Raw genomic sequence first — 12253 nt, forward strand, 5'->3', positions numbered from 1 at the left:
ATTAAATTGAATTTTGGGAAGGTGGAAAGGGAAGACCTGACGTGCTAAAAGAGTATTTCTAAAGAAAAAGATTATTTGCCAAAGAGCAAGATTTTCTATTAACATCAAATTAGATAACTCTTCATACAGCCAGAGAAGTGATGGATATTATGTCACATGGTTAACACCCATGGTTGTGTCTCATAAAACAAACATGAAAAAAAAAAAAAATCCACAGAATTCTGCCCCGTACTAGGTCTGCTAATCACCTTTCGGTGTCAGCTGAGAAACAGCAAACTCAAGGAGCCAGTTTGTAAAATTTCTTTTGAAATTTAAATTAAAACCAGCTCCTCAGTAATGAACTTTATTTTCATCTTACACAGCAATTTAAACATGCCATTTATTTTCTGTCTGCCATGAGACTGGGAAACTAGGCATTATTGAACACAAAGCAAAGCTAATTCTAGGAATTTCCAAAATCAAAGTCTGTCCCTAGAATATTTTTACATCAGGGAAACTTGAGAGTAAGTTCTAGAGAGTCCACTTTCTAGATGGTCTCGTCCTCTAATAACTGAAATGATGAAGGCCTGAACATTCACTGAATTGCTTGAAATAAGAGTCTAACCTTTAGCTAATAGGTTCTGTCAGTTAGTCTCCTGATTTAATCCAAAACAAGTTATTAGTTTATACCTCCCCATCTAGCAGGCTGGTTGCCATTAAGCAGAAAAAGTAATTCTATTAATGGAAAAATCAGTGTTCAACACACTCTCTAGGACTTGACTCAAATGCCACCTCCATTACTGCCTCCCTGGTCATCATACATGGCTCTTGTGGAGTCTCTGTCACACTGAATAGAAATGGTTTGCAGTGCCCATCTGCTCATCTACGCTGTGATCTCAAGGGCAAGGACAGGGGCGTATGCATTTTTGTGACATCATACCTGACACCTAGCAGGCACAGCTGAACACAGACAAAAACACAGAAATACAATCAGAGAGACAAGTGGGCCAGAGAAATAACTGCACACCTTCCACAGTCATGCACAAAGGGAAAGGCAATGAAAGCCGCTGGAGGTATGGTGACACGTCAGGTAGGCCGCTGAAGGAACTGGATGTCAACCAAGGACCTGAGCAGGAGAGCCTGTCCCTTCTCGTTGAAGGTGATTTTGCCTTGCGAAATTTCCCCTTGGGTCTAGCTCACGGGTCAGAGGAATGGAGCAACTCCAGAGGCTGAGTGTGTTGTCTGAGCCAAGTCCCAGGCTCCCACCCAAGTAATTCACCTGTGGCTGGGGTTTGAGGTCCTTGCTGTTGTTTTTTGTTTGTTGAGTTTTAATGGAGAGTGGAGGGGAAGAGATCTCAAAGGCAAAGGTGCCTGTGAAATGAACATTGCAGGCTCTACATGCACCGTGTGCTTGAGAAGAAACCTAGCTGCACAACCCCCTCGAGATACACCATGGAGTTGCATCACCCCATTATGTAAGCCTTTATCAAAGCAGGAAGGGGGAGGGGTAAAGTCTACAACCGAACAGGAGTTCAGATGAAAATTTTATAACTTTTAACTTTGATGCTTTTCAAAGGAAATTTTTATCTTTGTTTTACATTCCTGCGGGGGGGAGCTGTTTTTAAAAACATGATTTTTAAAGCCATCTTTTAGATTAGATATAAATAAAGAATGCCAGAAATGTTACACAATGTTTTAATTTCTAACTTTAGCCTTCATGTTAGTAAACTTAAATTCGTAATTCTATGAGCAGACACTCTTGAAAAACCTTTCTTCATTTTTTAAATCAGGAATCACCAAATGTTTGAGCTCAAAGGGACCTCATCAGTTGACTGGTCTAACGTCCACACCTGGACTCTCTCCCTGGTACACAGAACTAGGAAGAGTCACGTTTCACACTGTCAAGAACCAATCTTTGTACTGACATAACTCCAATAAACAGGATTTGATTACTTGTTACTGAAAGATAGTATTTCCCAAACAGGTTTCATATAAAACTAGACGTTTGAGATAATATTTTTATAAGATTTTGTGGTCAAACAAGTTTTATAAGGACAGTGCTAAAGAAAGTTCGGAAGGGTTTTTTTTTGTTTATTTTGATTTTAAATGATCAGACTCCTCAGAACATTTAAGATACCAATATAAACATCAATACTATCCAAGAAGGAGGTACAGGATGCAGTGTCAAGGACCCCAAAACTCCTCCCCTCCGCAAGAAATGTCCATTGCGTCATACGATACTAGTGTTCAGTAGAACACAGCTCTGGAAAAGTGGCTGTGACGTTTTCAGCTGTAGCGAACATCTGTAATTTGTAGAGACTATTGGCTTTCAGTCACAGAGGTAGCATGTAAATATGGCCTTGAGCATTCTAGTAGCTGAAGCAAATGCATTAATCCCATGATCACAGATCACATAAGAAGTTCATGACGTTCATCAAATGAAAACACAGTTGTTCCAGAAGTGCCAGCTATTCTCGGTACTTAGAACTGAAAGCTACAGCCACTCAGGTGTCTGCGTAAAGAGGATCAGGTTGACATACTCAGCTTCCGCTCCTTTCGTACATAAAATACCGTTTTGTAGGCAATCTTACAGCATCCTTTTTCGGAGACGAATGGCATATTGCTACAGTGTATCTCCGTAGAAGCAGCTTTACAAGGAGTCATACCCTGTTTCACATGATCATGGTTCTTACTTGTCTAACTCAACCCAAGACTTAATCTCATTCTCCCATTAGCCAGCTACACCTGTCTCCAAGGGTGAGTCACTTGCCTACTCTGGGTTTGAGCTAGATGGTCCCAGCTTCAGAGTTCTAGAGGTCTATGGGGTTTATTAATTTGATTTTCAGAAAAACATCAAATGTTCAGTGTCCTTGAAAGTGTGAATCCATCCTTGTAGGTATCTGTACCTTAAGTCGCTTACGTTCGTGGCGGATATGTTTAACACATCACAAAAACCTCAAGCCATGGTCATGTGTCACAAATTTGGAAGAATAAAAAGGAGAGACTAAGAATAGGAGAAGAGTGCCAAACATAATTTTAGCCACTTGACCATTTAGCTTTAAATCAACCTTAGTTTCTTTAGAAGTACTTTAATAACGATGGCAATTATAGTCATAATAATTTGCTCTAAATGAGCCCGCAGTTTCCCATAGGTCGTAGCAGCACCAGTAGCAAACACATATTTGGCGCTTCCAACCTACAAGACCCTATTACAAGTATGAGACACAATTCCTCTTCAAATGTTCTCAATAACTCAAAGATGTAGATACCATTGCTATCCAACTTCACAAATGAAGAAACTACGACTCTGAGGGGTTGGATAACTTGCCTCAAGTCCTGCAAGTAGGAGCAACAGATCCAGAATTCAAGCCGGCTCCAGATCTGAGATCTAACCAACATACACGACTGCTTCTGGACCCCTGAGGTCAAAGACTGCTGACAGTCTGAGTGGCGGCCTCACTCTAGCTATATACTGGATATTATGTTAGAGCACGCTCCTCTCAAAATAAGACTTGGTCGGGAAAAAGAATGTGGGGCTTTCTAAGAAAACCAGCTCCATAAGTGCAAAGAATAATAAAGATTTTAATGCTCCATGATTAATACCCACATAACAATGACCCAGAAAACAAGCCTCCAGTTCTCTTTGAAAACGGAAGGTGGTTTCCCCTGTGACGATAGAGTAGTCATTTACTCCTTTGGTAAAACTTGAACAAAGAGACCACCCTAAAAGTCAACAGAGTTGGGACTGTAGGCGTGTGGGGAGGCAAACTCCCCTGGGGAAGACAGGAGGCCCTGGTCCCACTCTCAGTGCATATTCTGCAAATACCCCAGGGCCCCGGCTGTCTTCCTCCTGCTTCAGAGGAATTATTAGTCTTTGTTCCAATAGCTCCTCTTATTTCTAGCCTTTCTCTCCTCCCCTCCCAGCACGCACTGGCCTGTTTGGTGATACAGGAGAGGAACGCATTTGAAGTATTCTAGCACCACTCTTAACATATAATCACATGTAATCACACATCCAGGAACCATGTCTCATACTTCTAATTACCCTCCCTCAGAGGATCTCAAAGCGTTTTTCAGACAGTAATGAATCACCTCTTCTTAGATATTTCCTCCTAAGACCTGAAAAGAGAAACACAACAATTATATGTCTTGTCCTCTAAACTACTACCAACATTTCTTTTGAAACCACACACACACACGCACGCACGCACGCACATGCAGGGAGAGAAGAGGAGGAGAGAAGGGGAAAGAGATTTTTTAATGGTGACAAAGCAGTGGAATTCATCACATCCTGTCCTGTGCTCACAGCAGGGGCGGGGCCCATGTCATCTGTATACCATAAGTGTTAATAATGACATAAAGTTTTCCTGCACATCATGAATGAAATGGAATCCATTTTCAGCTGTAAAATTGCCTGCCGCCTTTTATTCATTCATCTTCTCTAAGCCACCCATACCCTGACTTAGCAAAACTAGCCTTGTCTCATCTCCCAGCCCATTTTTGTAGTTCTGAAGTGCAGTACTCCCTTCATAAAGAACTGTGTATTTCCAAATTGGGTGAAATAGAGTTCTTAAAAGTTGGCTACTTTCAAAATCAATGAAATTTGCTTGGCCCTCGAGAGTGAACTGCAAACTCAGAGTAACTGTCTTAAGGAATATGGACGACCTAAGTTTTAAGCTCACTTTTATTTAGCTTGTGCTGCCTCTTTGGTTTCTCTCCTACCTGTCAGAATAAGACCTGGGAGAAACCCTGGAACTGCTGATGTCTCAATAATCACTGTGGCTTCCTCTTAGGAGCCCCACCTCCACGCCTGACAAATCCCCGGGGGGGGGGGGGCTCAGCATGGCCTCAGGGGCAGCGCCCGACCATTTCCAGCGGGGCCCTGAAAGGAGTATATCAACAGTGACCACAGGGGACAGCTCCGGGCTGAAGAAGCCCAGAAGCTGTGAACAGAAGCTTCCAGCCCTTTCCCAGCACAAAGGGGTGTTGCCTGCCTGTCTCAGAATGAGCCTACCAGCCGGGAATACACTGGCTCTTCAGTGGAGGTTTGTCGTGCCTCTCTGGGGCCTGAAGATGGGCCTCTTCAGACAACCAAACATTTGGTTAGTGTGAGGGGTAATCCAAATTATGATTAGAAGCAGATTACCCAGCTCAAAACTCATGTTTGGCTTGAACAAAACCACACACCCAAATCCCTAATCACTTTCCAGAAAGAGGCTTCTCTTCAACTGGGATTGGGAACAACAGCCTTTTCTTGAGCTTTTCATCTTCTCACATATTTCTAGATCCCTGTGCTTCTCCTTGAGGCACCAGCCTGGAAGCCGCTTCCAGCCAACCCCAGAGTGTTTGAGCATATGCTGCTGCCAAGGTGGCCGGGGTATGTGTGCAAAGCCTGGTCACCAGCAATTGGAGGATCCAGAAAGGTTGATTTCTAATTTTCTCATCACCAGGATTTGGAATAAACATGAAATGAAATCATCCTTGGTACAGAATTAAAACTTTTTAAGAATATTTAATTTACCACCCTTAAAAGAAAGTTGGCCAGCAATTTTTACCCACTCCCTGCTATGAGTACCCCCCATATCTCTCTCTCTCCTATCCCTCTCTCTTTCCTTCCCTCCCCACTCTCTCTATCTCTCTCTCTCTCTCTCTCTCTCTCACACACACACACACACACACACACACACTCATCTTGGCAGCAGCTGTAGCCAGACAGTATCTTCATCCTGGATGCCTTCTTGATTCCCAACACACAGCTGCTAAGTTGGCCCTCACTCACCCTCTCCAGCTGTTGTTTGCAGAATTAGAAGTGGACAACTGAGGGAGAAGAGACGAAGCTGTGCTAAGTGAAGGAAGATAAGACTAATGTACTCCTTTCTTGGAATCTCAAAGATCCAAGGACTGTTTGGGGGGGATCAGGACTAGCCATCCAGGCACCAGAAAACATCTCTCCACCTGCCCTCACCAATGCAACTGGAAACCCATGCCTTTCTTTAGGTGATTGAGGAAGTGAAACAATTTGCCATTCCAGCTACTACCCCCGTGATGATGTCTCCCAAGCCTTCATCTTCAGCTCTGACCACATTCTTGAGCTCCAGAGCTGAATTTCCTATATCATATCCAGAGGCACATCCTGTCAGCCCCTCCAATGCAACATGATCTACTGTGAAGACCCCCATTCCCAACCTAGCAGATACCTCCTCCTCAGTTCCCCTTCTCAGTGGCAGCCTCCCCCAGCCCTGACCCCAGTATACATGGGCTTGAAACCTTCAAAGCCCTCTTCTCTAATCCCACATCATTTGATCTCTCAGATCTGCCCTCTCATTTTCATTGCTACGGAAATGATTCTCTGTCACCAAAATTATTGTATTACTCTGCCTTGGTTTTGTCTTTCACCTAGACATTTTTTCCTAAATAGTTCAAACTTTTCCCCTGCTTCTAAACCATCAATGGCTCTCCTTGACCTATGATGTTTCTGAATAAGCTTTTCAAGCACTGCCATAGCTTACTCCCCATCCCACTTCTTTCTTCTCACCGGTCCTTGGACCCTTCCCTATCTTCCAGCCTCACAAACTACCTGGTCTTCCTGGAGCAGGGCAAACACACCTTGCTGTTGCTCAGGCTACTTCATCAGAACGGAGTCTCCTTCACCCCTTTCTCAACAATTAACAGTGAGTCCTGGATCAAATGCTGCCTCCTCACCCAGAAAACCTGTTTCTTCTCTATTCCCGTGATACTTTTTTTTCAAGTAGTTCACATTTCATGTACATATCTAACTCCTTAGCCAGTCTATTCTCCTCATCGTATGTGGGAGGATACTGAGGCACAGTATCCGCATCTACTGCTTAGTTGTTCCGGAAATAGTTGTGAATTAAAACCAATTCCTAGAAAGCACAGGCCAGTTCAACAAGTGAAACCAAGATAAGATTAATTTGGGGGCAGCGCTGAAGGAGGGAAATGTACTGAAAGAGGAATGTATAAGAAGGCTGTTGGGGGTGGGGAAAGACGAAAGCAGACCACTCCTTTAATTTGGCAGCGAGGAAAAGGGAGGAGGTCCATCCCACCTCACATCTCGAGTTCCCTCAGGGATCCACAGCCTTCACCGACAGAAAGAACGTGATTAAGCAATGTCCCAAAGACTGTACTTAACAGAGATCAAACTGAACACTGCCTTGGGGTTAAGAGTTAAGGAACCATCCCCCGAAGTGAGCTCACTGGGCCAAGCACACACCAGGGACTATCTTCCTGGAGGTTTCCTTCAACGTAGTAACTCTAGTAACTCGACACTAAATCTTCCCTTGGTGCTGATCGCATATGTAAACCGCGGTTCTTCTGCTTGAAATGTTCTTCAAGAAAAAGCCTCAGGGGACAGCTGATGAGAGTAATTACATGGAAAGCAGACATCCCAAGCCAAAAGTTTCTTCGAAAACTTAGAAAACTATCAGCCCTGTTGAAGTGACCAGAAAAGCTGAAAATCTGAGGCAGACAAGGAATCGTTATTATTTAAATTCATTCTTATCTTATCTGTTGAACGCCTCCCCTAGTCATGGAAGCCACTGGGTCTACCTGTCACACGTCACACCGGGTAGACGCAGTTACCTTCATTTTAGAAGCGAGAAAGCTGAGGTTCAGGAGCATGCGTTTGAGTTTACTTTGTCTCTTAACTAGCTTAAATCTTTTTGAGGAAAGCCCACGTACAGCCAATCCTACTGTGTCTTCCTCAGTGTCAAAGAATAGTGTGCATCCAATAAATACTTGCTGAGCCTCAAAATCAAGATTTCCCACCCTCTTGCGAAAGCCATACCTTCAGTCATCTCTGTCCTCTCTATCAACTAGATGTCCTGCCTCTGAACTACTCCCTGGCCGCCAGGAGAACGAGCCCCCCAGGCTTGCCCCTCCGGGAACAGGGAGCTTCTTGGGCAGCACCGCAGGGGCCTCTGAATGCCACGCCCCACTGCTGGACCACGCCTCCCATTGCGCCCCCAGCCAATCGGGGAAAGGGGCGGGGCTTCCAGAAGTAGCTGTTCCTGGGAGACAGCCCTCCTCTGCCTTTCAACTTTGGCTGGCCTCGGGGAACTTTCCCCAGAGTGCACCAGAATGTATATGATGGTCCTCCCCACCTTCCTGTCTTCCCTTCTTCACTCTAGGATCAGACTTGCATCACAGTCTGAAGACCCTCCCAGCTTCCTCCCCCACCCCATTTTTTTTTTCAAATGGTTTCGCCCTAATAAAATCCTGGCATGTTTAATCCTGTGTTGATGTCTGATTCTTGGAGAACTGGGGACTAACACATTCCAGTTTTTGCTCCAAGAAATTGTTTATAATCTTTGCTCCCTTCGGAGTATTTAGTGAGCACCTATTGTGTGCTAGGAGTAGTATGGTTAACATCAAAGGCAGAGGGAGCTACGATAAGATGTAAGAGGGGGATCCCGACGTAATCTATAGGACTGTGAGAGAATCCCTGAAAGAAGAGCAGTTTCAAATGAGACCTGAAGGATGAGGAGGAGTTAACGCGGCAAAGGTATGGAGTAGTTCAGGCTGACAGAAGGTGCAAAGGCTCTGAGGTGGTAGGAAGCTCAACAAACAAAAGGACACAAAGGCAGGGGATGCAAAGCAATGAGACTAAAGTGGAAGGCAGGGCCCATCTCAGATGGCCTGGGAAATTTAAGATTATTTATCTTTCTGGAGTGTGGTTCTTTGAAAGCAAGTACACCGTAACAGCCCTCTTTGCCAGGTCTAATATAATGTCGGGCCCAAAGTAAATGCTCACTAAATATTTGTTGAATCAAAGTGGTAGAAATCAATAAGGAAATAACTTAATTTTTTTCATTATTATCCCTAACATCAAGGATATAGCAAATTAACCCAAAGTATCAACCAGGTAGATGCTTCTGTGCCCCACTGGCTGATAAAACTAATGAGAACAATGAGGATGATTAATCTCAGGCATCGATTTAATCCTTGGAGATGTATAAGCAGAGAGCTTCCACAGCGGTGGGCACTATGGTGGGTAAGAACATGCTCCGGACCAGACTGCCTGGTTCAAATACTGGTGTTACCGCCTCCTACCTGGGTGGCCTTGAGCAAGTTACCTGACATCACCGTGTCCCAGGGTCCTCGTGTGTAAGGCAGAACTGATCACACTATCTCTGTTGGAGTGCTGGCAGGATGACCTCGGGAAATCACTATGTAAAGCACCTAAGCTGAGCAAGCTGCCAGGGGCATAGCGTGTGTTCAATAAATGGCACCAATTGTTAGTATTGAAACATGGTTCTCTCTGCTGAGATAAAAGAACATTAGCAGGGAGATTTCTCAAACCAGGGTGAATTGTCATAAACCATATGTCATCAGGACTGCGTGGGATCACTTATGATGCAAGAGGCCAGCTTTGGGGACCAGCTGGGTGGGTTGCAAAGCCTGGAGCCTGGCTAAAAGACCATGCCCAGACATGTACTTTATACACTTGGATTCTGAAACCCACACTAGTACTTAGAGACCTGCACATCAGACCAGACAGTGAACCACTCACATGTAGATATATGCAGTACCCTCCCTGGGCAGGCAGCAGCTGGGGAAAGGACAAGCTGCTTCTAGGTTTTCTGTCCTGGAGGAGAGAGGCTGTGATTTTTGGCTTCACTTCAGAACAGCAAAATGAAGCACCATGAGCAGACCCAGCTCAGTTCCTGCCTTTTGGATTTGTTTTTCCATGTTGGACAAGGCAGTTAGAGCCCAAGCTTAGAAGAAAATGCCTATGGAATCAAAAAGGATGAAAGGGGAAAAACACCTGGCTCCCTCCCCAGGCGCTGCGTCCCAGCTGGCTCCGGCTGCCTTGGAATGGGGCAGGGTGGCTGGGATGTAATTGCCCAGGCAGAGATATGAGGTATGTGGGCCTACGTGCGCTGCTGCACACACCAGCAGATCGGGAGGGACTCTGTTTAGTGAGTGTCCATCTGATAACAACCTGAACCCTTAAGATGCCAGCTGCCAGCCAAGCTGGACATGTCCATACGGTGGCACCCAGAGGTCCAGGAGACAGAACAAAGGACCTGTTATTGACTCAGTCCTATTTTAGTACTTCACTCTCACCAAAACAAGTCTTGGGCCAGGCTGGCAGAGAGACTGTATCCAAGAATTCCAGAATCTAGAACAGAGATTGTCAAATTCCAATGGGCTCTCTGATGGCAATTTCAATGCCAGTCATAGAACCTGGGTCATCGCATTAGGATTTGGCGCTTGGGTTCCTATCTCCTATTCTTTTCTACCCCTCCCGTTGTCAGCGGGCTCCATGAGTGCTGGCTCTTTTGGTGCCCTCTTCTTTAGGGCACAGCATCCCTCAAGGCCTGAAACCTTCCTTCTCCCCATTTCACTAGGACATAATAATATTAATTATGGCCAACACATTTTACTATTTACACCAACCACTTACTGCTCTAAGTGCTCTACATAAATCTCAACTCATTTACTTATCGTGGCAACCCTAAGAGATGTGCACAATTATTTTCCCATTTAACAGATGGGTAAACGGAGGCACCAAGAGGTTAAATAATTTACCCAAACTCACGTAGCTAGTCAAGTGGCAGAGCTAGGAAGCAAGTGCAGAGCCTGGGCTCTTCTCCATCGTGCTATACTTCCTATCTATGACCAATTTCTTATTGATTAAAAAAATTTTTAAGGCATTATATTCCTAGGCCTCTTTTTCCAGAATGAACTGCACTCTGGTGCAGAGCTAGGATTTTTGAACTTCCTATTTTGTGTATAGTAGAATGGGGAAATGTTTCTAAATCAGGAGAGGCTAGGAAGGAAGCTGTACTGCTCAAGAACTTGATTAATATGAATCATAACACGAATATTGAGAACTCTGGTATTTTTAGCCAAGTGAGTACTTGGGCAAAGTATCTCTCTTGGTACAAGCTCTGCCTGAGTTCCCAGCTGAAGAGAGACATACTTAGCACAGCAGGGGAACTGGGACATAGTGAGGGAAAGCTGCTCCTGACTCCTGCTACTCTGCCCACAGGGAGATCACAACCTTGCACATCTAAGCTCTGCATCCAAATTGGTGAGCCATTCCCAGGAATTCATCCCAGAAGGAACTCCATGCAGCCATGGAAATGAAGGAAGGGAGGGAACATTACTAAGCACATATTTAGCTAGGATTTAATGCTCATAGAAAGCATGGGATGTAGTTGCTCTCTTCCCCATCTTGTGGTCCAAAGAGCTTACATACTCCCCCAACCTTAAGTCCAGAACTCAAACCCCATTCCAAAGGAAGGAAGGACTCAGTGCCAGTCCAAGCCCCACTTTTCCAGGAGCCTTTTCTGAGTCCTCAGACTCACACCCATCCCTCTGTCTTGAAACACCTGTATTAGCTGTAATCTTTGCCACAGTCCAATGCTTATTAACATTGTTTCATATTGGACCAGTCTTGTTAGCCAAACAGATGATAAATTTTGGGAGCCAGTGGCTGTGGGTTGAATTTTATTTCAGTCTGTCCCTGAGTATTTCAGGGCAGGAAACTGGGAGAGGTAAAGACTTAGAACCGCAGCCTGGTCTCCCTGATCAAGGGAGGCAGTCACTTCATCCCCAGTGGGTACCAGCTTGGCTTTATAAGTTACTATCGCACTATCTGGTAACAGCCTTCATGTTACTCCTCCCCTCCTTTGTCATTCCCTTTAAAACTTGCAATTGGGCACAGACATTGCAAAGCATCCCTCAAAGTAAGTAACTATGACTGCATCGTCACTAACTTGCATTTGCCACAAGAGGAAAGGTCGCCAAGTTTTCAACCCTGCTTCTGCTTTCCAGTAGCCCACCATGCTGCAAGCCCCTCCTCCTGGTGTGGCGCCAACCAACATGAGATCCGAGGTCAAATGTCAGCTTTCCCTGCACCCCAACACTTGGGACTAGAAGGAATGCATTGCCACATAGCAGGCACACTCAGACATGCCTGCATCATCACCAAGTCGAAGCCAACATATATTTCAGGAGAATTTACAAGGCAGAAAGCACCCTCTAATTTAACAAAAAAACAAGAGGGCTGGGTGTTTCCTTTCTTTTCCAAAGCTACGACACAAAAGCTTTTCTCATATTAAAGAGCAGGAACCCACCCAACCTGATTCTCTCCTCTCAGTGAAGGAGTACATCATCGCCAGCAATAGGGACGAGGGCAGACTGGGTCACGGAAGAGGCAACAAAGAGGAAGCTCTCTTCTCTGTCCCACCACCTCTCCAGGATATGGGAGCATGAGGGGGTTGCCAGCTGACTGCTTCAAGGACAA

General features: G+C 44.9%; 1 long non-coding RNA gene across 2 annotated transcripts in view; it reads right to left on the bottom strand.

Moving 5' to 3' along the window:
* The window catches only part of LOC109490560, a 124419-nt gene that overhangs the window by 51217 nt on the left and 60949 nt on the right, over positions 1–12253 (bottom strand). The window contains exon 5 of one of the 2 annotated variants that reach the window (XR_004622128.1): positions 381–4098. The exons of the other annotated variant lie outside the window; for it this stretch is intronic. This is a non-coding gene — a long non-coding RNA (uncharacterized LOC109490560). Of the gene's footprint in view, positions 1–380; positions 4099–12253 lie in introns of those variants that run through there. 2 annotated transcript variants of the gene reach the window in all.

The sequence above is a fragment of the Ailuropoda melanoleuca genome, chromosome 20 (assembly GCF_002007445.2).
Source record: "Ailuropoda melanoleuca isolate Jingjing chromosome 20, ASM200744v2, whole genome shotgun sequence".
Lineage (NCBI taxonomy): Eukaryota > Metazoa > Chordata > Mammalia > Carnivora > Ursidae > Ailuropoda > Ailuropoda melanoleuca.